This window comes from Phyllostomus hastatus, unplaced genomic scaffold (assembly GCF_019186645.2).
Source record: "Phyllostomus hastatus isolate PE091 unplaced genomic scaffold, TTU_PhHast_1.1 phas_scaffold_39, whole genome shotgun sequence".
In the NCBI taxonomy this organism is placed as follows: domain Eukaryota; kingdom Metazoa; phylum Chordata; class Mammalia; order Chiroptera; family Phyllostomidae; genus Phyllostomus; species Phyllostomus hastatus.
The window spans coordinates 6,534,782-6,558,252 of NW_025334028.1; the positions used below are offsets into that span (position 1 = coordinate 6,534,782).

General features: G+C 40.5%; 1 protein-coding gene across 7 annotated transcripts in view; it reads right to left on the bottom strand.

Annotated features, from left to right (window-relative positions):
* Positions 1 to 23,471, bottom strand: part of TMEM150C (transmembrane protein 150C) — a 101,777-nt gene that overhangs the window by 47,468 nt on the left and 30,838 nt on the right. For 2 of the 7 annotated variants that reach the window (XM_045820171.1, XM_045820170.1), the window contains exons 2-4: positions 22,460 to 22,488; positions 18,039 to 18,106; positions 17,683 to 17,925 (exon numbers count right to left, since the gene is read on the bottom strand). The exons of 1 other annotated variant lie outside the window; for it this stretch is intronic. The gene's annotated coding sequence lies outside the window, so the exon portion shown is untranslated. The remainder of the gene's footprint in view (positions 1 to 17,682; positions 17,926 to 18,038; positions 18,107 to 22,459; positions 22,489 to 23,471) is intronic. 4 more of the 7 variants (XM_045820173.1, XM_045820172.1, XM_045820169.1 and 1 more) reach the window with 3 other exon arrangements.

Genomic DNA, 23,471 nt, shown 5'->3' on the forward strand with positions numbered 1-23,471 from the left:
AGGAAACAATGGCGGTAGTTCTGTTCTCCTGGGATCTCAGATCCTTCTCTGGGATCCTGGGCTCCAAGCTCTGCCCTGGTCCACAATCGCCGCCTCACTGGGTCCGCCAGCCGCAGCTTGCATACTCAGGGACCACCGCTGTGTTCTTGCGTGCCGGACGGCTTTCACGCCGATTTCGTGCCAAGTTTTCCCTGACCTACGCGCGCCGCTGACCCGCACCCCGCCCGGCTCGTCCTCTCCTACCAGCCTGGATGTATGGGTCTACTTCAACTTCTTGGCTGTCCGACTTCCATTCAGATAAATCCTCTATCAGTTCTGGGTGTTGTGCTGGCTGTAAATTGTTGTTCTAATCTTGGTTGTGCAAGGAGGTATGGTGCATCCACCTATTCCTCCATCTTGCCGGAAGTCTAAACTATTATTCTTTATTACACTCACTACTTACCAAAAGAAAACCCCTCAATTAATTGTAATGCATGGATGATGTTCTAATTAAATACAGATAGCTTTGCTCTTCATTCTTCCAAATAATCTTTCTAAAATCTATCTTATCTCAGTCAAGACAATATAGTCAGTATAATTATGCCTTTCACTGGTGGCTGAGGGTCTTCTGCTGAGAATCATGATCTTGCCTCCCCTGGGAAGTCCTAGTCTCCCACCTGTAATTCTTACCCCTATTTCTGAAACTATTTCCATTGCCAGCCAATCCAGGAAGGGTTTTCCTTTATGTTTTGTAGCTCTCACATGTAGCTATCTGTTGCCTCCCTTCCTAGTGTGGGGCAGCCATGGGACCTGCAGCTGCTTACCCTTCCCCGAATCATCCTTCCGCAGCCCTGACTGCTGGGTCAGGATGGATGCACCTGCTTTTCTGGTGGAACATCTGTCTCATCAAGGTTGGAGACAGGAGAGCTGATTTGGTTCCAGTCTGTCCCTGTGGGTTCCAGCTCACGCTCATGAGACCCACTGTGTGCTTGTGAACCCAGTTTTCCCTTGTTTGCGCCCCTCATGCCCACTTTTCCTCTATTGTTCTCTTCCCAAATGCTTGTCCACTGGAGTTCAAGCTCCAGCATAAAATTGAAGACAACAGCTTTGCACACACAGTTTAACCAGCTCTACAACAGCCTAAGTTCAAATCTCTGCAACCAATCATGTATCTGTATACGTATACATCTCCATTTGTGGTTCTACTTCTCTTTGAACCCTGAGTGATAGATATGAAGAGGCTGAAAGCTTGAATCCAATGAAAACATTGCTTTTAGATAGTAGGATCTCATTCTGATGATTTATTAATACCCAGAAGCCAGGCTCAAGGGAGAAAAAGAAAGGGTAAGCAGGGAGTGAAAAGGGGTTATGGGAGCAGAAAAATATAAGTAATTTGTGATAATGTGACATGTCTACCTCATGCCAGGCACTGAAAATAAAAAGATCAATAATAACCCTAGACCTTATAATCTATGGGGGAGGAAGGACTCTTAAAGAGTTAACTATAATAGAATAAGTGCTATATAATTGGCATGGATAAAGTATTATGGGAAAACAGAAGAGGAAGTCATTAATTTTGTCTGAGGGGACTGGGGAGGGCTCTGCTGATGAGGTAACACTACCACTGGTCCATGAAGGATGAATAGCGAATTCCCTAGCATAGGCACTCTCAAACTTCAGCAGGCACAGAATCACCTAGAGGGCTTATTAAAACATGGATTGCTGGGCCCCACCTCTCAGCTTCTGGTTCAGTAGGCCCAAGTATTTGTATCCCTAACAAGTTCCCAGGTGATGCTGATGCTACTGGCCTGGGGACCACACTCTGAGAACCACAGCTCTGGTGAAGAAAACGGAATGGGGATGGCCAGTGTCCTAGATACAACTGGGCAAAGCAAGAGAGACATGAGAATACTATTACAATTGTTTTTTCCCTTTCCACAGCTCTCCCTCTCTCGTTCTTCTTTCTTACTTACTATTGCTACTTTCTTTGCCTTCTTTGTCCACCATCTTGAATGATTCAAGTTTTATGGTGTCTTGGATGGAGGCACCAAAGTGGTGATGTTGAGCAGGCAGAAGACAATCTAGGGTTGGAGCTCAGGAAAACAGTCAGGCTGGGCACATTGATTTGGGAGCCTAGGCCAACTAGTGACAGAGGGAGCCATGGAAGTGCACTGGAGACATCATCTAAGGAGAATGTGCAAAGGGAGGAGATGAGTGAATAGGAGGGAGGGGAAGAGAGCAAGTAGAAGAAAGCTTAGCAGGACAGAAGACAAGGAACACCAGGAGTCGGAGGACAAAGGGAATGCTGCAAAGGAGAGTGAGTAGAAATAATCAGCCAGACAGGAGAAAAAGACAGTCTTGCTATGGAAACCAGGGAAGGTTTTGAGATAAAGGGAGTGGCAAATTACCTCAAAGGCTGCAGGGAGGTCAAGGTGTAGGTGGAAGAGAGGCTGAAGGATTTTCCAACTAGTATATCAGTGGTGGCCTTTATTAGAGCTATTTCAGTGGAACGGTGGAGGGAGAGGTCTCACTGCAGTGATGCAGAATGAAAAAGTGGGGAGGAAAGTGAATGTGTACCACTTTCAAGAAGCTTGACTATGAAAGTAAGGAAAGATATGCATTCATAAGTAAAGGGAGATTTAGATAAAGATGAAGAGAGGTTTGTTTTTTTAAAAAAATGGAGATTCAAGCCTATGTTATAGCCAATGAGAAGGAGGTTAGAGGCTGAAAACATGGATAGAGGGAGGGAGTACACATGGTTCCAGATCCTGCAGGAGGCAGGGGAAGTGGCTCCCAAGTGCAGTGAGGGTTATCCACAATAGCGGGGTAAGAGGCAGAGTCAGGAAAGTGAAAATCTCGGTTCATGGTTGATAACCTCCATTTATTCTGTGAAAGTAAGCAAAGTGAGAGGGAGAGAGAGGGAGAGAGAAGAAGAGAGCAAGACGGGGCGGGGGGGGGGAGAATATAGCCAGAATACTCATATTTAGGGGTGAAAAGAGGAAGGGAGGCTGAAAAAATGGTCACAGAGGCCAAGTAATGGGGGAAGGAATATTGTCATGAAAGTCAAGGGGAAAAAGAGTTTCAAGATGAAAGGGATAGCCAAAAACATCAAATGTTCTGAGAGCTATAAAGACCAGAAACACCATGAGCTCATTGGATTTGGTTATTTGGAGGTCATTATCGACATTGGTATGAATATTGGTTTCCATAGAGTCCTGGGTTAGAAACCAGAGTTCAATTGGGTTGAGAAAGGAATGGGAGGCACTCTACAAGAGTGCCTCTATCTGGCTGTAAACAGATAGATGGAGCAATAGTTCAAAGAGTCAGGATGAAAGAAAGACCTTTTTGGTTGGAAACGATAACGAAATTGAGTATAATAGTTTGTACCAGCTGATAAGAAGCCAGTAGAGAATCTTTAAAAGAGTGTGAATAAAACAATAACATGTTTGCTTATTAAGTCAGCAAAAATTTTACTAAAAATGACAATACTCAGTGCAGATCATAATGCGTATTGGTATAATCTTTTGAGATTTGTCAAATATGTAGGAAGGTGCAACCTACCTATAAATTAGTGGTCTTAAAATTTTTCATTATAATAAAGAAAGGGAGGAAGGAAGATAAAAAGCATTCTCTTCATGAATTCAGGGCAAAAAGACAAATATAAGGAAACTAAAAGGGAAGAAATAATGAAGTTAAAATTAACAAGCAGTGAATTAAAAACAGAGCAAATTAAAGAAATTTAAAAGCTGGTTCTCAAACCACTTCCACTAAAGAAAATTTGACAAATCAAATATCTTAAAGATAAAAATATGCAAAAATACCGTGAGAAAGTACCTATAGTATAAATACCTGTAATATAATATAAATAACTAAAATACCTATAATACTGAAAAGTAAGTGGAAAATACCATTCTGTTATTTACACTGATTGGTGTGGATATAGAGACATGCAAACAAATAATATATATGAGTGTACGCACACTTATAACTAAGACAAATAGTAGTTACTTGTTAGGAGAAGTAAGAACTAGGCAGATTAAAAAAGATCGGAGATGCATTCATTTCACTAAGTAACTTTAAATAATTTTTGATATTTGAATTATAAAATTTGAGAACTAATTCAAAAGAAAGTTCTAAAAAATACAGAAGCTTTAAAAATCATAACAGAGTATTACAATCAGCTGACTGCTAATACATTTGAAAATCTGAATGAAATGGACTATATTCTGGAAAAATGTGAATATCGAAACTTGACTCTAAATGTAGACAGTCTGAATGGATCAAGCTCAGAAAGAAATGGGAAGTTAGTTGGCAATGAACAAAAATCAAACTTTCATTGCATGAATGAATGATTTCTTTAGCTTTATTAAGGTGACACTTTTGTAGGGGAAAATTGTGTTCAATGGAAACTATATGTCACCTAGAGAACGGCCCGCCCCTCCAGGTTATTTGGTTCTCAAGGAGTTATTTTACAATTGTAAGTTAGAAGTAACTGAGAGCAATGAAAAATAATTCTTGTCTATAGACACGCAAATTCTGTTTTGTCTGGTAGAAGTTCAATTGATTTCCCCCTTCTTCCCTGTAAAAAAACCACTTTGCTTCCATTTTTCCACTTATTCATTCATTTCAATACTGCCTACATATAATCCAATATTGTTGATCTATAAATGTGTCCATTAAAAAACCTCTCTTTGAACTGGTTATAACATCTGCCTGGTGCTCTAACTGATTAATGAATATAATAAAGTCTATAACACATGTTCACTTTTATATCTGTATGAGTCACAAATCTACCTTTTTAAAAATATTATCCTTTAACCATCACAAACTTTTAAGGAAAAATAAATTTTAAAGATAAACATTATACTAGAACATGGAAAAATATAGGAGCTCCAAAATTTTTTGAAATTGGAATATTTCTGTTACCAAAAACTGATAAACATATCTTCAGAAAAAAAACCGTATACTAGTTATTTTTTAAGTATACTTTGTTGATTATGCTACTACAGTTGTCCCATTTTTTCTCCCCTTTACTACCCTCTATCCTGCATACCCCCTCCCACCAGTATTCCCCCTTCTCCCTGCCTTACTTCATGTCCATGGGTCATACATATAAGTTCTTCTGCTTCTCCATTTCCTATACTATTCTTAACCTCCCCATCTATTTTGTACCTACAATTTATGCTTCTTATTCCCTGTACCTTTTCCCCTTTGATAACCCTCCATGTGATCTCCATTTCTGTGATTCTGTTCCTGTTCTAGTTGTTAGCTTAGTTTTTGTTTTTTACGTTCAGTCATTGTTAGTAGTTGAATTTGTTGTCATTTTGCTGTTCATAGTTTTTATCATCTTCTTTTTCTAAGTCCCTTTAAGATTTCATATAATAAGGGCTGGGTAATGATGAACTCCTTTAACTTGACCTTATCTGGGAAGCATTTTATCTGCTCTTCCATTCTAAAGGAGAGCTTTGCTGGATATCATCATCTTGGATGTAGGTTCTTGTCTTTCATGACTTTGAATACCTCTTTGTAGCCAGGTAACTGTCTCCTTCTCTCTTGCTGCTTTTAAGATTCTCTTCTTATCTTTAATATTGGATAATGTTGTTATGATGTGCATTGGTATGTGCTTCCTTGGGCCAACCTCTTGACTCTCTGAGCTTCCTGGACTTGCATGTCTATTTCCTTTTCCAGATTGGGGAAGTTCTCCTTTATTATTTTTTCAAATAAGTCTGTAATTTCTTGCTCTTCTTCTCCTTCCAGCATTCCTATGATTCAGATGTTGGAATGTTTAAAGTTGTCCCAGAGGTTCCTAAGCCTCTCCTCATTATTTCTTCATTCTGTGCTGATTGAATGTTTATTTCTTCCTTCTGCTCCAAACCGTTGATTTGAGTCCCGGTTTCCTTTTCTTCACTGATGGTTCCCTGTATATTTTTCTTTATTCCACCTCGCATAGCCTTCACTTTTTCCTCTATTTTGAGACCATACTCAACCATTTCTGTGAGCATCCTGATTACCAGTGTTTTGAATTTTGAATCTGATAGATTGGCTCTTTATCACTTAGTTCTATCTTTGGAGCTTTGATCTATTCTTTCATTTGGGCCATATTTTTGTCTCTTGCACCCGTTACATTATAAGGGACAGAGCCTTAGGTATTCACTAGTGCAGGGTAACTCACATCCCTGCATGTGGGGGAAGGGTCAGAGAGGGACCAATACCACTTGCTCGGCTCTCAGCGGGCTTTCAGTCACTTCCCCTGCTACAAGCAAATTGGGCCCTTCTGGTGCTGATTCTCGGGTGAGTGGGTTTGCATACGTTCTAGGACCCCATGGGTGGCATCTCCAATGAACTCTCCTATGAGGCTGAGAGTTTCCCCCCCCCCACCACAACCTCACAGGTTTTTACAGCCAGAGGTTTTTGAGGCTTCCTTTTTCCAGGCTGGAACTCTGAGTTGGGCAGTGTGTCTCTCTCCCCAGTTGTTCCTCCCAGGTTATCTGCACACAAATATGGGACTGCCAATCACCATCTCGCCCTCCTAGTCCTACAGCTGCCACCTTGCTATGTGTCCTCTCTGCCCCGGCTGCCCATCTCTGTCCCTCCTATCAGTCTGGATGAGTGTTTCTTCTTAACTCCTTGGTTGCCGGACTTCCATACAGTTCTATTTTCTGACAGTCTGGTTATTTTTTGTTTTTAAATTTGTTGTTCTTCTTTTGGTTGTGTGAGGAGGCACATTGTATCTACCTACAGCTCCATCTTGACCAGAAGTCCTAATTATTTCTTTTTTTTAATTTTAATTTTTATTTATTTTATTTTTAGGGAGGGAGATAGAGAGAGAGAGGGAGGGAGGGAGGGAGAGAAATATCAATGTGCGGTTGCTGGGGGCTGTGGCCTGCAACCCAGGAATGTACCCTGGCTGGGAATCGAACCTGGGACACTTTGGTTCCCAGCCCGTGCTCAATCCACTAAGCTATGCCAGCCAGGGCATTCCTAATTATTTCTGAACAAAAGGAAAGATATCAGCCCTGGCTGGTGTGGCTCAGTGGATGGAGTGGTGGCCTGTGAACCAAAGGGTCGCCAGTTCAAATCCCAGTCTGGGCATATGTGTGGCTTGCAGGCCAGGTCCCCAGTAGGAGGTGCACAAGAAGCAACCACACATTGATGTTTCTCCCCCTCTTTCTCCCTCCCTTCCCCCTCTCTGAAAATAAATAAAATATTAAAGAAATAAAAAATATCAAATCTCCCTGACTGATTTGAACTGATGAAGTTTTATAATTCCTTACCCAAAATTATAAATTCTTGTTTTTTAAAAGCATATCTACAGTTCATTCCTTTACACACACACACAAAGACAACAATGATTATTTTCCTTATATCTTGAGGGAAAGTCCACTAAGCAGTTCAGAAAGATCTCTTTCAGCTCCATCTTTTCAGTACATGGATTAATCATCAGGAAGCCTCCCAAAACATGGCAGTAAGTACTTTGATAATTTTCTTAAATGGCCAAAGTTTAAGGAGTAGTAAGCCAAATTTGGAAAAAAACAAACAAGGGAGGTTTGGAATCCCAAAGGAGGTTTCCAGTCCAAAGCACATTCAGTTTCTGAATGAATTATAAAACCACAGAAATGTTTTCTGATCAATTAAAGAATGTGAATCAGGAAAAAGTTACCTATTACCACAGGTTTTAATATCAACAGATCTGGTTTGTTTTGGAAGAGGTTAGAACCACCTAGACTGTTCTCTTTACTGAATTTAATTACATATGCAAAACTGAAGTCAGTGCCTTACCCCAACCTCTTTAAAATCTTGGTTTTGACACCTGTTAATTTAGCCAGGTAAGCTGCTTTTTAGAACTAAACCTCTCACAGTTGCTCAGAGATTGCTATCCTGTGGCATAAAATTCACAACACATGAAAAGAAGAAGCCACAACTAGGTACATATGAGTTATTTTAGAAGGACGAGAATGCATTAGGAATTTTATTCATGTAAAATTTTATTTTAAAATAGGAAAATATTATCCCTTCAACAGACACTTAAAAGGCATTAAGATTGGAAGGTGTAAAGGTATGCCACCCCAAAATATGCCTTTTTGACATAAGAATTATTTTGAGATGAAGGCATTGGAGTTCCTGAATTCCCTTATCTGCCTGAAAGAAGAGCCTCCCAAAGAATTCAACTATGATAAACCCTGTCCCCAGGAGCAACTCAAATTAAACTTTGCTGAGAGAAGAAAAGTCAGCACCACCCTGACAGACATTGTCACGCACTAGCTTTCCTCCCCTCTACTTTCCCAGTGGCCTATTCATCTTTCTAAAAAGTCATATGCTTTCCACTAGCGCCCCTTCTCCATTTCCCATAGGAAGTGAGGTATATAGACCCCAAATTATTTCTTTATAAAATTGAGATATAATTGACATATAACATTATATTAGATGCGAAATGCTAAACACCCTTTTGAGTTACTCATCTCTGGATGCTCCTATGTGTAAGTGGGATGCACATGCTAATAAACTTGTTTGCTTTCTTGGGTTCATCTGCCTTTTGTCAGTCCAGTTTACAGGGCCCCAGTGGAGAACCTAGGAGGGTAGAAGGTAAAAAGAATTTCCTCCCTACAGATCCCATGTCCATTCCTTTTTTTTTTTAAAGGCAGCTTTAACACTAGGAATAGAAAACTATTTTCTTAACATAATTTTTAAAAGGTCTATCTAAAATCAATAGCCACAACCATTCTTAACCATGAAACCTTAATAAAGGCATTTCCTTTAAAATCAGGAACAAATGAAGGATGGATCCTAAAAGCATTTATTTAGCAATGTCCTGGAAGCTTTGGACAATGCAGTGACACATACACTACATAATAATATAAAAGTATAAAAGGTAAAATGTTGTAAGGGAGGAGGCAAAAATCAAGTGTTCCCATTGCTGGGCTGGTTCTCACTGCAACTTAGCAAAAGGTTTAACTGAAAAATTATTAGATTTAACAAGGGAACATAGCAAAGTGGCTGTATACAAAACAAACATCTAAAAATCAATAGCTTTCCTGTGTACTAGCAATGACAATTACGATGAAATAGGGAAAAAAGCACTCACAATGTGCAAGATGTAACATCTGGAGGGAAACTCTACTAAAAGATAAAGACTTAAATAAACAGAGACACAGAAATAAGTTGTCAAATCCGTGCAAATTTCTCACAGCGTGAATCTCTAAAGAAGGTCTAGGGATTACTGCCTCAAATCCCTTGGATGGCTGTTAAAATTCAGATTCCTGGGCTGAGCCCAAACTTGACAGCATCACAAGAGGGGTAGAGTAAGTTTTCAAAAAAATTATCTTCTTACCAAGCTCCCCAAATGATTCTAACACATATACAATAAAGTTTAGCAACCAGAGCTTTATGTAGGTTTCATAAAACGTCAGTAAGTTTCCAAGTTTATCTGGAATAACAGCCATGAAGGGGGCTGCCCTGACATATGTTAAAGAATACCATAAACTTAACATATATACATAAGGTGTATCATAAACTTCAGTAATAAAAATAAGGTGGCCTTTTACAAAAAACAACAAACTAATCAACTGAATGGAACAGTCTCAAGACAAATTCCTACATTAAGTTATGGAAGTAAAATTGTTTTTCTCTCTATTACTGCACCAGGAGAAAACCATTGCAACTTTTTAAAAATATATTTTATTGATTATGCTATTACAGTTGTCCCATTTTCCCTTCTTCACTCCCCTCTACTCTGCAAATCTTCTCCCACCCACATTCCCCCATTTTAGTTCATGTCCATGTGTCATACTTATAAGTTCTTTGGCTTCTACATTTTCCATAGTATTCTTACCTCCCCCTGTCTATTTTCTCCCTACCATCTATGCTACTTATTCTCTGTACCTTTCCCCCCTCTCTCCTCCTCCCACTCCCCTGTCGCTAACCCTCCATGTGATCTCCATTTCTGTGGTTCTGTTCCTGTTCTAGTTGTTTTCTTAGTTTGTTTTGTTTTATGTGTGGTTGTTAATAATTGTGAATTTGATGTCATTTTTCTATACATGTTTTTTATCTTCTTTTTCTTAGACAAGTCCTTTTAACATTTCATATAATAAGGGTTTGGTGATGATGAACTCCTTTAACTTGACCTTATCTGGGAAGTGCTTTATCTGCCCTTCCATTCTAAATAAAAGCCTTGCTGGATAGAGTAATCTTGGATGTAGCTCCTTGCCTTTCATGATTTGGAATACTTCTTTCCAGCCCCTTCTTGCCTGCAAGGTCTCTTTTGAGAAGTCAGCTGACAGTCTGATGGGAACTCCTTTGTAGGTAATTGCCTCCTTATCTCTTGCTGCTTCTAGGATTCTCTCCTTCATTTTAATCTTGGGTAATGTAATGATGATGTGCCTTTGTGTGTTCCTCCTTAGGCCCAACTTCTCTGGGATTCTCTGAGCTTCCTGGACTTCCTGGAAGTCTGTTTCCTTTGCCAGATTGAGGAAGTTCTCCTTTATTATTTGTTCAAATAACTTTTTCACTTGTTGCTCTTCCTCTTCCCCTTCTGGTACCCCTATAATTCAGATGTTGGAATGTTTAAAAATGTCCTGGAAATTCCTAAGCCTCTTCTCATTTTTTTTGAATTCTTATTTCTTCATTGTTTTCTGTTTGTTTCTTTTACCTTCTGGTCCACACCACTGATTTGAGTCCCAGTTTCCTTCCCATCACTATTGGTTTCCTGTGCATTTATCTTCATTTCACTTAATGTAGCCTTCATTTTTTCATCTAATTGGAGACCAAATTCAACCAATTCTGTGAGCATCCTGATTACCAGTGTTTTGAATTGTGTATCTGATAGGTTGGCTATCTCTTCATCATTTAGTTATATTTGTTCTGGAGCTTTGATCTGTTCTTTCATTTGGGCCATTTTTTTTCCTAGACGCACCTGTTACGAAGTGAGGGGCGGAGCCTTAGGTATTCACCAGGGCTGCATCATAATGCTGTTTGTGGGGCAGGGGTCCGAGAGGGAACAATGGCGCTTGCTCCACTTTCTGCTGGATTTCAGTCCCTTCTGCTGCTTCCCCCAAGCAAGCTGGGCTCTTCTGGTGCTGATTCCTGTGTGGGTAGCTTGTGTACATTCCAGGACCCTGTGGATCTCTCTAATGAACTGTCCTGTGAGGCTAGGAGTTCCTCCTGGCACCTCAACCCCCACAGGTGTTTTCAATCAGTGTTTTGAGGCTTTATTTCCCCATGCTGGAGCCCTGGGTTGTGCGGTCTGTCTCGCTCCCCAGTTTTGCCTGGTTTATCTGCGCACAAATGTAGAACCGCCTGGTCCGTCAGCCGCCTTGCACACCGTACCCTTCCACAATCTGTCTCATTGCTGGGTTTGCCCGCTGTCACCCCACGTCTGGGGTCTGCCAGCCACTGCTTTTTTTTTGCCGCGACCCCTCTCCACCTGGCTGCCAGACTCTGCCCCTTCTACTGGTCTGGATGAATGTGTCTATTTTAACTCCTTGGTTGTTGGACTTCCATACAGTTCAAATTTCTGTCAGTACTGGTTGTTTTTTTGTTTCTAAATTTTTGTTGTCCTTATTTTGGTTGTGTGAGGAGGCACAGTGTGTCTATCTATGCCTCCATCTTGGCTGGAAGTCCCACTACATCTTTCTTACCTGATGTGGAGGGTTTTTCTGGGAAGACCCAGTGCTACATGCAGTTGAAGTAGTTTGGCTGGGGAGGCCACAGGTACATGTGGTGTAAGGAATAATTCTGTTACTTATATATGTATATATTTTTGGGTGATCAGTCTGGTGAGAACATGGTCTAATAAAAATGCCACAGAGAAGTACATGAAAGTGAGAGACTGATCTTACTCCCAGGTTCTAGAAGAGGGAGACATGGCATACCACTCAGGAGGTCAGGGGGAAGGATGCCCATGGGGTGGGCTCAATCAAGCAGGTGGGGAGGAGAGAGAAGAAGGGGGGGAGAAGGGGTGGGAGAGAGAATCAATAGGCAAGTGCCTTTAGGGGGAGGGTGGTGGTGTTTAGCCAAGGGGAAAGAGTGGTTGTGGTAGTCATAGTAACAGACATAAATCAGAAGGATACAATCAGAAGGTGTGAGAGGATTTTAGGGTACTCACAGCCTACTTATGGGGATATTGAGGCAGTAGAAAAATGTAAAGTTTTAAAAATTTATAATACAATCAACCCTGTGATGTGTTAACATCAAAAACAATACTAATTAGGACTTGCCACCTGGTTTGTGGAAATGTTAAAGGTGAGTGGTACAGCTTGACTTGGTCGCTGGAAGGCAAATTTTGATGAAGGTGATAGCTGAGGAATCTTAGTAGGACTATGACAGGAATATGCACAACTAGGCATTCTACTTTGCGGGTGATGACCAAGAGAAAAGACCAGACATCTCTGATTTTAAGGGGATCTGCTGGCTATGTTATGAGAGATCCTTACTTCTTGGCCCATTTCTCATAGTTTGGCCTGTACGTTTCCAGAGCTAGTAATTTCATACAGCAGGAGGCACCCTGTATGGACTTGTAAGTAGCCATGGCCCCTCCCTCCCTGGCTTGTAAGTAATCAAAAAATAATCTGTTATCCATTACTATTTGGACTAGAGACTCAAAGTTTTATTGCATAAGGGACTGTCTTGTGCAGCTTCTGAATGACCTCTAAGGGCCATGAAAAGGTGCTGGTTGGCAGTTATGATTTGGTTTTGTTGGAAAAGGAACACTATATTGGTGCCAATACTGGCCACTCCTGTGGTTATGGCAAGTTTTATCATAAAAGGAATAAATATTATCTGTTTTGCCTGGCATCTTTGTTACTGAACAGCAAGTGGGGTCCTGCTGCCTACCACCACCCTCTAGGCAAAATTCCAAAGGCAAAGGTTTGATAATAAAGGAAAGGAGTCTTTACTCAAAAATTATAAAATTTTGGAATAACAGCTTTCCACATGCATTAGTCACTTAAGCCTATCAATTAAGGCTAAACTCTTTAATACCTGAGTTCTATCATTCCTCCTGTTAGTTTTTAATTATCTTATTTTATAGGGTTAGATTACAAACTAAAACAACATAAGACACAAAAAATCTATACAATTTTGGAAGAACGGCAAGCTTCTGCCTCCAAGCTTGTCCCCTCTAGAACACCCAAAGAAGAATAACCCTGCCACCCTTTGCCTGGCCAGCCTGATCCTACAATTTGCCCAAAGTTCCTTCCCATACAAAATACCGTCCACTGGGAAATGCAGGAAGCTGCAGTATGATCACCCAGACATCCCTGAGAAAGAGTAGAGACCCAGGGAGCCAGAGCCAGCCAATCCAACAGCCCAAGAGCCCTTCTTTTATTTCAAATCTTCTGGCCCAGAATTCCATGTATTCTGGAGGCATTGAGCTTCTCAGCCAATCCCGTCCTCGACTATTTACCATTGCCTTGGCAAAATTCTCCTATGGCCCCTCCCTATTTCTCCTTAGTGATCTGATCATATCTCTCTGTATCATTCTTGGGTTGATGGAAACAGGGAAGTACCTAGCAGATAAACAACCATGGGAATCCCCAATATAACTGTTGCACACTGGGCAATGGTTTCATTAGGGAAAACCTGTTGGGGAGTCAACAAGAACTACATAAGGTGCTGTGCCTATGAATTTGGGCCACAATAGTACCTGAAGATGCCACTACTTAGGGCATAATGAATCTGTGAGAAGGTAGTGGTGTTTAGCCAAGGGGAAAGAGTGGTTGTGGTAGCCATAGTAACAGACACAAAGAAAGAGGTGATGGTGAAAACTGGGGAGGGGGATTTGGGAAGAGGCACCAGGGAATGGGTAGCCCTCTCCCCACAGAATTAAGGGCTTGACTGATAGAAGGTGAATGCCTCCAGGGCAAAGCAATAATCTCCATTAATATTAGTAACTTCTACCAGATATCCCTTTAGGCATGGAAGTGTAGGGTATACGTTTTCTCAGAGAACAAGGTGTAAACTGGAATCATGGACTAAGCAGATAGCAAACACAGGAATAAACGCAAAAATGTCCTGTGTCCACTTTGTGCCACAGGAGAGGCAGTCTATGGGTGTCCCTGGGGTGTAGATTTTAGTGTAAGAGGTGGATTCATCTCCAATGACAAGGTCTTGGGTTGAAGTGTTGTCTTCTGGGGCGATGTCAATTCCAGCCATAAGATTTTGGGTCAGGACAATGTTGTCTGGGATGTGGGACTAGAGCATCCTTTCCAAGAGGGTGCTCACTTAGTTGCTGTGAGCGTCCAGACTGTCAACCAATGAAAGCACCCAGACCAGTATTAATAACAGCAACAATCAACAGAATGATGTACGGTTTTGTTTTAGGTTTTGGTGGCAGTCAAGGTTCAAATGGGTCACTTATCAAGTGAGCAATTGCTTGGCCTGTGGGACAACCTAAGTTTAATGAGTTCTAAGAGAGTACAGTTTGTGCCTTTGATTTGGCCTCCTGCCATATGCTTGGGGGGGGGGCGTAAGTTGAAAATTTATAAAAATAAATTAAGACCTGGGGCAAGTAGAGAATTTTAGAGTTTTTTATACTAGAATTTGAAGAGGAGTTGTTTGAGAAGACCATATGTGTCTATGTGGGACTTATCAGGGACATGAAAGTTCTACGGAGTACCTCTTCCAAAAGCCCAGTGTTGTGTATTTTGAAAAGTGAAGCTGTGTGCTTTGGTTACTACCCATAATGTCTGTAACTCTGAAAAGAATAAGGAATGTCCTGGCAAAGCCTTGTGTTGTGGCCTTAGTATATGCAGAGGCATGTGTAATTTTGATTTCCATTTTGGGTATCTGTGAGAAAAGAGATTTCTAAAATATTTTACCCTGAAGGGGATAATTTTTAGGGAATGGCCCAACAGTTTAAAATAAATGTGAAGATGGGGACATTGTTGGCCAGGGCATCCAGGCACTAAGATGACTACCTGAAATTTGGTTAAGTATGTTGTTTCTTGGGTCCATCTTTACCAGGGATGTGCTGGCTAAGGGATGAAAAGCAGGAATGTTCCACAGAGATCCATCATGTATGATGGGTAGCAGTGCCACTGACATTGTTGTTCAGTTAGTTCCAAGAAGCTCCCCGGGGAGATAAGGGGTCTGGGGGAGAAGTGACTTCCTTTAGTACATTGTCGGGCATCTGGCCAGAGACTGAGAACAAGGAAAGTCACCCTCTCCTGCCGGTAGAATATGTCACAAGGCTAAGATTTGGCTCCCACCTGTCCGGATGAGGCCTTGTTAGCTATGTTGAGCTTGTGGAGTATAGTTTTTATGATTCAAAGAATAAGGGCCTATGGATATGGAGGTTCACAGGCTCAGGGTCTATGTGAGCCTCTATTTCGAGGACAGCCCAATAGGTAGCTAGTCATTTGTTGTTTTAATGGAGAGACCAACAGGTGCAAGTCCTTGCAACAGAAGCCCTGAGGCAACCAATGGTCATCAAAAGTGGTTCAGAGGCTCCAGGAGGCATGAGAAGAGGTTGCCAAAGGCTCTACAGTGAAGGAATTTTTGAAGGTACTAACAGGAATGCCTGTTGATTTTAAATTTGTAAGTAAAATTTTTAAATGAGGACTATGTTGTCACCAGAACCCCCAAATGATTAAATGATGTTGGATTTATGTGTCATTAGCAAATGTGTCATCCTTCTTGGAGGAGGATGCTATCAACATAATGTCACATGTGTGCTCCTGGAGAAAGACGGATGTAGTGAAGGTCTTGTATGCAAAAACTGTATGATAGTAAAGCTGTTAAGGTACCCTGTGGGTAACCTGGAAAGGTATGTTGTGTCCCTTTGAAGGTGGAGGCAAACTGCAGCTGACTACTGAAATAGCTACTGAAGCCCTGGCTGGTGTGGCTCAGTGGACTGAGTGCCAGCCTGCAAATGAAAGGATCACCAGTCTGATTCCCAGTTAGGGCACATGCCTGGATTATGGGCCAAGTCCCCAGTAGGGGGCGTGTGAGAGGCAACCACACATTGATGTTTCTCTCCCTCACTTTCTCCCTCCTCCTCTGTCTAAAAATAAATAAATGAAATCTTTAAGAAAATGAAATAGGCACTGAATAGAACATGTTAGTCAAATCTACAAGAGGAAAGCATTTATTCCTTGTTCTTTGAACAGAATCCAGGAGAACCCAGTAATTTCAATAATATTGGGTATGGGGGCCTTGATGGATGGGACCATAGCACTCAGGTTGCAGTAATCCATTTGAAGTGCCATTTATTTATTTGCTTTTCAGATTTAAGAACAGGCAAAATTAGGCTGTTATATGGAGATGCAGTAGAGATAATTGCTCCTTTACTTACTAGGTTTTATATAATAAGTTTTAATCTTTGAAGGTTCTATTTTAATTTACTTTGGGCCATATTAACTATTTTAACTAGGGTTGCACTTATCAAGTCAATTTGTAAGTGCCAAAAATTTACATTCATTTAAACTTATTATTCACTACATTAGAGCATCTATGTCTAATATGAAATTTTAGGACAATGAGTACTGTGACTATGAGAAATTTAGGCAAGGCTACAGTTAAAATGAGGCATACCAATTTTTCCTCATTTTATATTTAATTACCTTTCCAAGATCATACAGGGCACATGTTTAAATTTAGTGGGATGCATTCATACAACTCTAATTTGAGTACTAGTATTGAGTCCCAGATGTTTTGTTAATTGGTACATTTTAGCAAACATTAATGTAGAACCCAGGTTGCGGAGGCACAGAACCCAATCAGTACCCTTTTAATCTTTGTGTTATAGAAATTCTTCAGTATCTAAAAGTTATATGTTCATTCTGGATTTCCAAGTAGATTACATTATGGAGCCATGCTTTAACTAAGTTATGCACAGACACATTATACATAATGTATTTAATTACCTTATTTACTTTTTCCTATATTTAGGGCTTTTGTTCTTGTTGTTGTTGTTTTTTTTTAATCAATAAATAATCCAGGACTAGCATTATGTTAGCTAGACCTGAGTTTGTTATAAGGTGTTAGGTTTCTTTTTCCCTCATTGGGGTTGTAGCTGCCTGAAGTGGCAATACACCCATATACCCCTGCTTTTTTCCCTAGGCTTTTAGCTACCTGAAAGCAAGAACTTTATTTCTGTTTCTGGTTGATAAGATGAAAGGGGAAAAGACAAGGCACCTGGTGTCTCTAGGCTGTAGCTTCTCTCTGGAACAGCCCCCTACCAACTACGGGATAATCAGCGCTCCACCCCTTTTCTTTGTTTTGTTAAACAAAAATCTTTTAGAGTGCTTTGTATCTCCAGGCAGTTAAATTTCTTCTCTCTCTTTGGATGTCTACCTGACAAGTTCCTGAATGATCCCTGCTGTGTTTGGTGGGGGAGGTCTCTCCACTGGTCCCAATCAACCTTCCAGGGGCTAGGATCTACAAGTAGGAGAGTAATAAGGGCCTCAACTTTGTCTTTTAAATTTTTTGTTTCGTGACAATTTAATTCTAAAGACACTCTTAGCATGTCAATTGGTAGCAGCACTTAAAAGTGCCCAGGCAGGTGGAATAGGAGGTTAGTAATCTCAAATGAGCTGAGAAACCTCCTCAGGTATTTTAGTGGAGCAGGACCAAAGTGCTCCTTCCAGGATGGGCTGGCCAAGATGCCGGCAGAGTAGGAGGATCTATCTTGCACCACCTCCCAGAACCAAAATGGAAATAAAATTAAAAGAGGGGACCAGTCACAAGGAATAAACAACAAAAGACTACCTGAACAGGGGACTCGTCACCAAGGATGCGTAGAAACCACCTCAAGACCAGCAGGAAGGACAGAGATGCGAAAAGGGTCAGCACTTCTCCTTTGGGTGGCAGGCCAAGGTACAGCTCAGCTGTTGGAGCTTCCCTGAGAGGAGTGAAGCCTGGATCCCAGACCAGACACCCAAGCAGAGAGCACCTGTGCCGGGGTCCGCCACCTAGGTAGCATCCAGTGGTGAAAGGCTGCAGTATTTTAGTCTGCTGGGGAGAGATGGAGCCTCCTGGAAACAAAGCCACTATTTCCGGACCACTCCCCAGCCCTCACCCTGCCAATGGGCCACAGCGCGGGTTTCTCAGTCGCTGCCACTCACCTTGGGCTCAGGAGAAGGTAAGGTGCCACAGACTGGAGTCACACAAGGAGAGTCTGGAGTGGAAGGCACTGCGGAGAGACAGTGGGGATTGGCTGCTGGGCTCCCAGTGCTGGGACATAACTCGATACCACAACAGCAATTTTTCTTGAGAAAAGCAAGCCCCTCCCAGGGGAAAAACAAGTAACCAACCCTATGGGGAACTGCTGGCCACACCCTCTGGAATCCCGCTCGCTCCTCCTCTGAAATCCCACACTCCCCCTCCAGGGATCCTGCTTGCCCCACTGCATCTCCCCCCCTTACTTTGCCCTACCCTACATCTTAACCTCCGCTAAGGAGAAAGTAACAGGCAGACTCATGGGGTATCAGAGAGTGGCTTAAGGGCACAGCTATTCCATACATGAGTCTGGGGAACCAGAGAGGTGCTTCCACCTCATGGGAGAGCCAGATATACCCTCCTGGTTTCCAGCAGACCCACACTCTGGGCTCTGGAGGCACCATCACTAGCCTACTAGGGATGCTGCCTTCCCCCAAGTTCAGGGAAATAATTCTGTACAGACTTAAGAGAATACTCACCATCTTCCCTGAGGTCTGAACAGCACCTTGTATGTGAGATATAGAGGTCCCACCCTCCCAATTCTGCCAGAAGCCCTCTCAGAAACAGGTCAGCAGCTACACTAAGGCTGACAGCAGACCAGTAGGTAGAGGTAAGTGGAGGTGGCTCCTTTGGTGCCCTCCGACCTTTGCTGACCCACCTCTGGACCCTGTGCTAATAAAAGCCAGCCTGGCAGCACAGTGACACCCATTGGTGACAGAGTCAAGCCCAGAGGAGACAGACACAAACTGTGGATTGCTTGTAATTTGAACAGGTTCCCAAGGGCTAGACATGGGAAGCATCTGATATTGACTTACACCAGCTTCAGACAACATCAGAGCCATATCCAAAGGGAGAACCCAGCAGGCAAGCACAAACCTCTGGTGACACAAAATCTGTTCTGTTCTTTTACATTATTTTTTGCATAGCCTTTTTACCCTTTCTTTTTTCAATTTTTTGTATTTTTATTTTTATGTTATTTTAAAGTGTATTTTACTGATTATGCTATTACAGTTGTTCCAGTTTTTTCTCCCCTTTGTCCACCTCTGCCTTGCAGCCCACCTCCTTCCAGCATTACCCTCACTTAGTTCATGTATGTGGATCGTACATATAAATTATTTGGCTTCTCCATTTCCTATACTATTCTTAACCTCCCCCTGTCTATTTTGTACCCACCAATTATGCTTCTTATTCCCTGTTCCTTTTTCTCCATTCTCCCCTTTCCTCCTCCCTGCTAATAACCCTCCATGTGATCTCCATTTCTGTGATTCTGTTCCTGTTCTAGTTGTTTGCTTAGTTTGTTTTTGTTTTTGTTTTTCAAGTTCAGTTGTTAATAGTTGTGAGTTTGTGGTCATTTTACTGTTCACAGTTTGGATCTTTTTTTTCTCAGATAAATCCTTTTAACATTTCATATAATAAGGGCTTGGTGATGATGAACTCCTTTAACTTGACCTTATCTGGGAAGCACTTTATCTGCCCTTCCATTCTAAATGAAAGCTTTGCTGGATAGAGAGTGATCTGGGATATAGGTCCTTGCCTTTCATGATTTTGAACACTTCTTTCCAGCTCCTTCTTGCTTGCAAGGTTTCTTTTGAGAAATCAGCTGATAATCTCATGGGAAGATAATCTTACCTCCTTTGTAGGTGACTGTCTTCTTTTCTCCTACTGCTTTTAAGATTCTCTCCTTGTCTTTAATCTTGGGTAATTTAGTTATGATGTGCCTTAATGTGTGTTTCCTTGGGCCCAACTTCTTTGGGACTCTCTGAGCTTCCTGGACTTCCTGGAAGTCTGTTTCCTTTGCCAGATTAGGTAAGTTCTCCTTCATTATGTTTTTCAAATAAGTTTTCAATTTCTTGCTCTTCTTCTCCTTCTGGCACCCTTATGATTTGGATGTTGGAACGTTTAAAGTTGTCCCAGAGGTTCCAAAATCTCTCCTCATATTTTTGAATTCTTGTTTCTTCATTCTGTTCCAATTGAATGTTTATTTCTTCCTTCTGTTCCATATTGTTAATTTAAGCCCCAGTTTTCTTCCCTTCACTGTTGATTCCCTGTATAGTTTTCTCTATTTCGCTTTGTATAGCCTTCTCTTCTTCCTTGATTTTTCATCCATAATCAATAATTTCTGTGAGCATCCTGATTACCAGTGTTTTGAACTCTGCCTCTGATTGGTTGGCTGTCTCCTTGTCACTTAGTTTTTTTCTGGAATTTGGATTTGTTCTTTCATTTGGGCCATATTTCTTTGTCTTGATGCACCTGTTACGTTGTAAGGGGCGGAGCCTTAGATATTTGGCAGGGCAGGGCAACCCACTTTGCTGCATTGTGGTGCAGTCTGGATGAGTATTTCTTCTTTAACTCCTCAGTTGTCAAACTTCCATACAGTTCAATTCTAGCAGTTATGTTTTTTTTCTTTTTAAATTGCTTGTTGTCTTTCTTTTGGTTGTGTGAGGAAGCAAAGTGTATCTACCTATGCCTCTATCTCCAGAAGTCTCTTTTTTCCATTTTTTTCTTTCAAATCTCCTATTTTGCTCTTCCTTTTTTGTAAACCATTTTCCTCCTTTTTTCCTTTTCTTATTTTTTAAATTATTTCCCTTTCATTGTTCTTTATTGTCAATGTCTTTTTTTCAGCAATTTCCTTTTTCTATTCCTTATTGTCTTTTTCTATTTCCTCTCTTATTGTTTCTCTTCTTTCCCTTTTCTCATAATAATTTTTCTTTTCTTTGGTGTTTTTGTATTCTTTTTTCTTTCACTATTGTATTTATATCTCCAGTTTTATTATTGTTTGCCCTTTTTCATTGATTTTGCTGTTCCTGGGATCTCTTTTATTTTTTCTTGTTTCAGTTCTGTTTTTGTATTGTTTTCTTTGTTCTGTCAGAACCTATACAACAGTGTACAACAGTTGAACCATGCAGTCAACCAGCTGGAGGAGGAATCACACCAATGGGCCAACAACAATCAAGACCCAAGTACAATATGAGAGCCCAGATAACTACACAAGGGACACTCCTAGACAATCCAGCTCAGGAGGTCAAGGAGACTGCACCATTGAGTCCCACAGGACTCCTACAAAGATAGGGAGTCAAACCAGGTCTATCGAATACATGGAAACACATAGAGTCAGCTAAAATGGTGAGACAAAGAAATAATCTCCAAATGAAAGAAAAGGAGGAATCCCCAGAAAAAGAGCTAAATGAAATCGAGGCAAGCAATTTATCAAACATAGAGTTCAAAGTAATGGTTATAGGATGCTCAAGGAACTTAGTGAGAACTTCAAGGAACTTAGTGGGAACTACATTAGCATGAAAAAGGACATAGAAACTATGAATAAGAATCAGTTGGAAATGAAGAATGAAATATCTGAAATGGAGAATGCAATAGAAGGAAACAAAAGCAGGGAAGATGAAGGAAAGGATTGAATCAATGATTTGGAAGACAAGATAGAAAAAATATCCAGTCAAGGCAACACAGAGAAAAATGACTTAAAATGATGAGGATGGTTTAAAGGAATTTGGGGCAGCATGAAACATAACAATATCCATATTATATGGATACCAGAAGGAGAAGAATGTGAGCAAGGGATAGAAAGCCTGTCTGAAGAATTAATGACAGAAAATTTCCCTAACCTAGTGAAAGAAAAAGTGACACAAATTAAGGAAGCACAGAGTGTCCCACTCAAGAGGAATCCAAACAGACCCATACCAAGACACATCAAAATTAAAATGTCAAAGTTTAAAGACAAAGAGAATCTTAAAGTTAGCAAGAGAAAAACAGACAGTTATCTACAAGGAAGTTCCAATATGACTATCAGCTGATTTCTCAACAGAAACACTTCAGGCCAGAAGGGATTGGCATGAAGTATTCAAAGTAATGGAAAACAAGGATTTGCAACCAAGACTACTCTATCTAGAAAGGCTATATTAAAATGGAAGGTGAAATAAAGAGCTTCTGAGAAAAGAAAATGACTAAAGGAGTTCATTTACACCAAACCAGCATGGCAAGAGATGTTAAAGGGATTGTTTGAAGAAGAAGGAAAAATATATAGAGAGGGGACATAATTATAAAGGAATAAAATTGCAATGAATAAGTACCTATCAATAATCACCTTAATTGTAAGTGGATTAAATGCTGCAATCAAAAGACACAGGGTAGCAGAATGGATAAGAAAACCTGACCCATATATATGCTGTCCACAAGAGACCCACTTCAGAACAAAAGATTTACACAGGCTGAAAGTGAAGGGATGGAAAAAAGTATTCCATGCAAATAGAAACAAACAACAACAACAACAACAACAACAACAACAACAAAAACTGGGGTGAGGAGCAATACTTACATCTGACAAAGTAGACTTCAAAACAAAGGCTGTAAAAAGAAACAAAGAAAGTCACTACATAATACTAAAATGAACAATTCAACAAGAGGATATAACCCTTGGAAAGACATAGGCACCCAATGTAGGAACACCTACATAGTAAGGAAAATCTTGGTGGACTTTAAGGAAGATATTGACAGCAATACATTCATTGTAGAGGATTTTAACAGCCCATTATCATCAATGGATAGATCTTCCAGACAAAAATAAAATCAACAAGGGAAATAGCAGCCTTAAATAACACATTTCATTGAATGGATTTAATTGATATTTACAGAACATTTCATTCCAAAGCAACAAAAAACACATTCTTCTCAAGTGGACATGGATCATTCTCAAAGATAAACCACATGGTAGGGCACAAAATAAACCTTAATAAATTCAAGAAAATTCTAATTCTATCAAACCTCTTCTAACATCACAATGGTATGAAACTAAAAATCAACCTCAATAAAAAAACCCTCAAAAACATTAAAAAACATGGAGTCTAAATAGCATGTTTTTAAATAACAAATGGATCATCAATGAGATCAAGGAAGAAGTCAAAAAGTGCTTGGAAACAAATGAAAATGAACACACAACAACCTAAAGCCTATGGGTCACAGTGAAAGTAGGACTGAGAGGGACATTCATAGCATTATAGGCCTACCTCAAGAAGATAGAAAAATCTCAAATAACAATCTAACCCTATACCCAAATGAACTAGAAAAAAAACAAATAAGGCTAGAGTGACTAGAAGGAAGGAAATAATCAAGATCAGAGCAGAAATAAATGACATAGAGACTAAAAAAACAATTCAAAAGATCAATGAGTCCAGGAGCTGGTTCTTTGAAAAGATAAACAAAATTGACAAATCTTTAAGTAACTCATCAAGTAAAAAATAGAGAGGCCCAACTGAATAAAATCAGAAATGAAAGTGGGGAAGTACAACTGAAACCACAGAAATACAAAGGACTGTAAAAAAAAATACTGT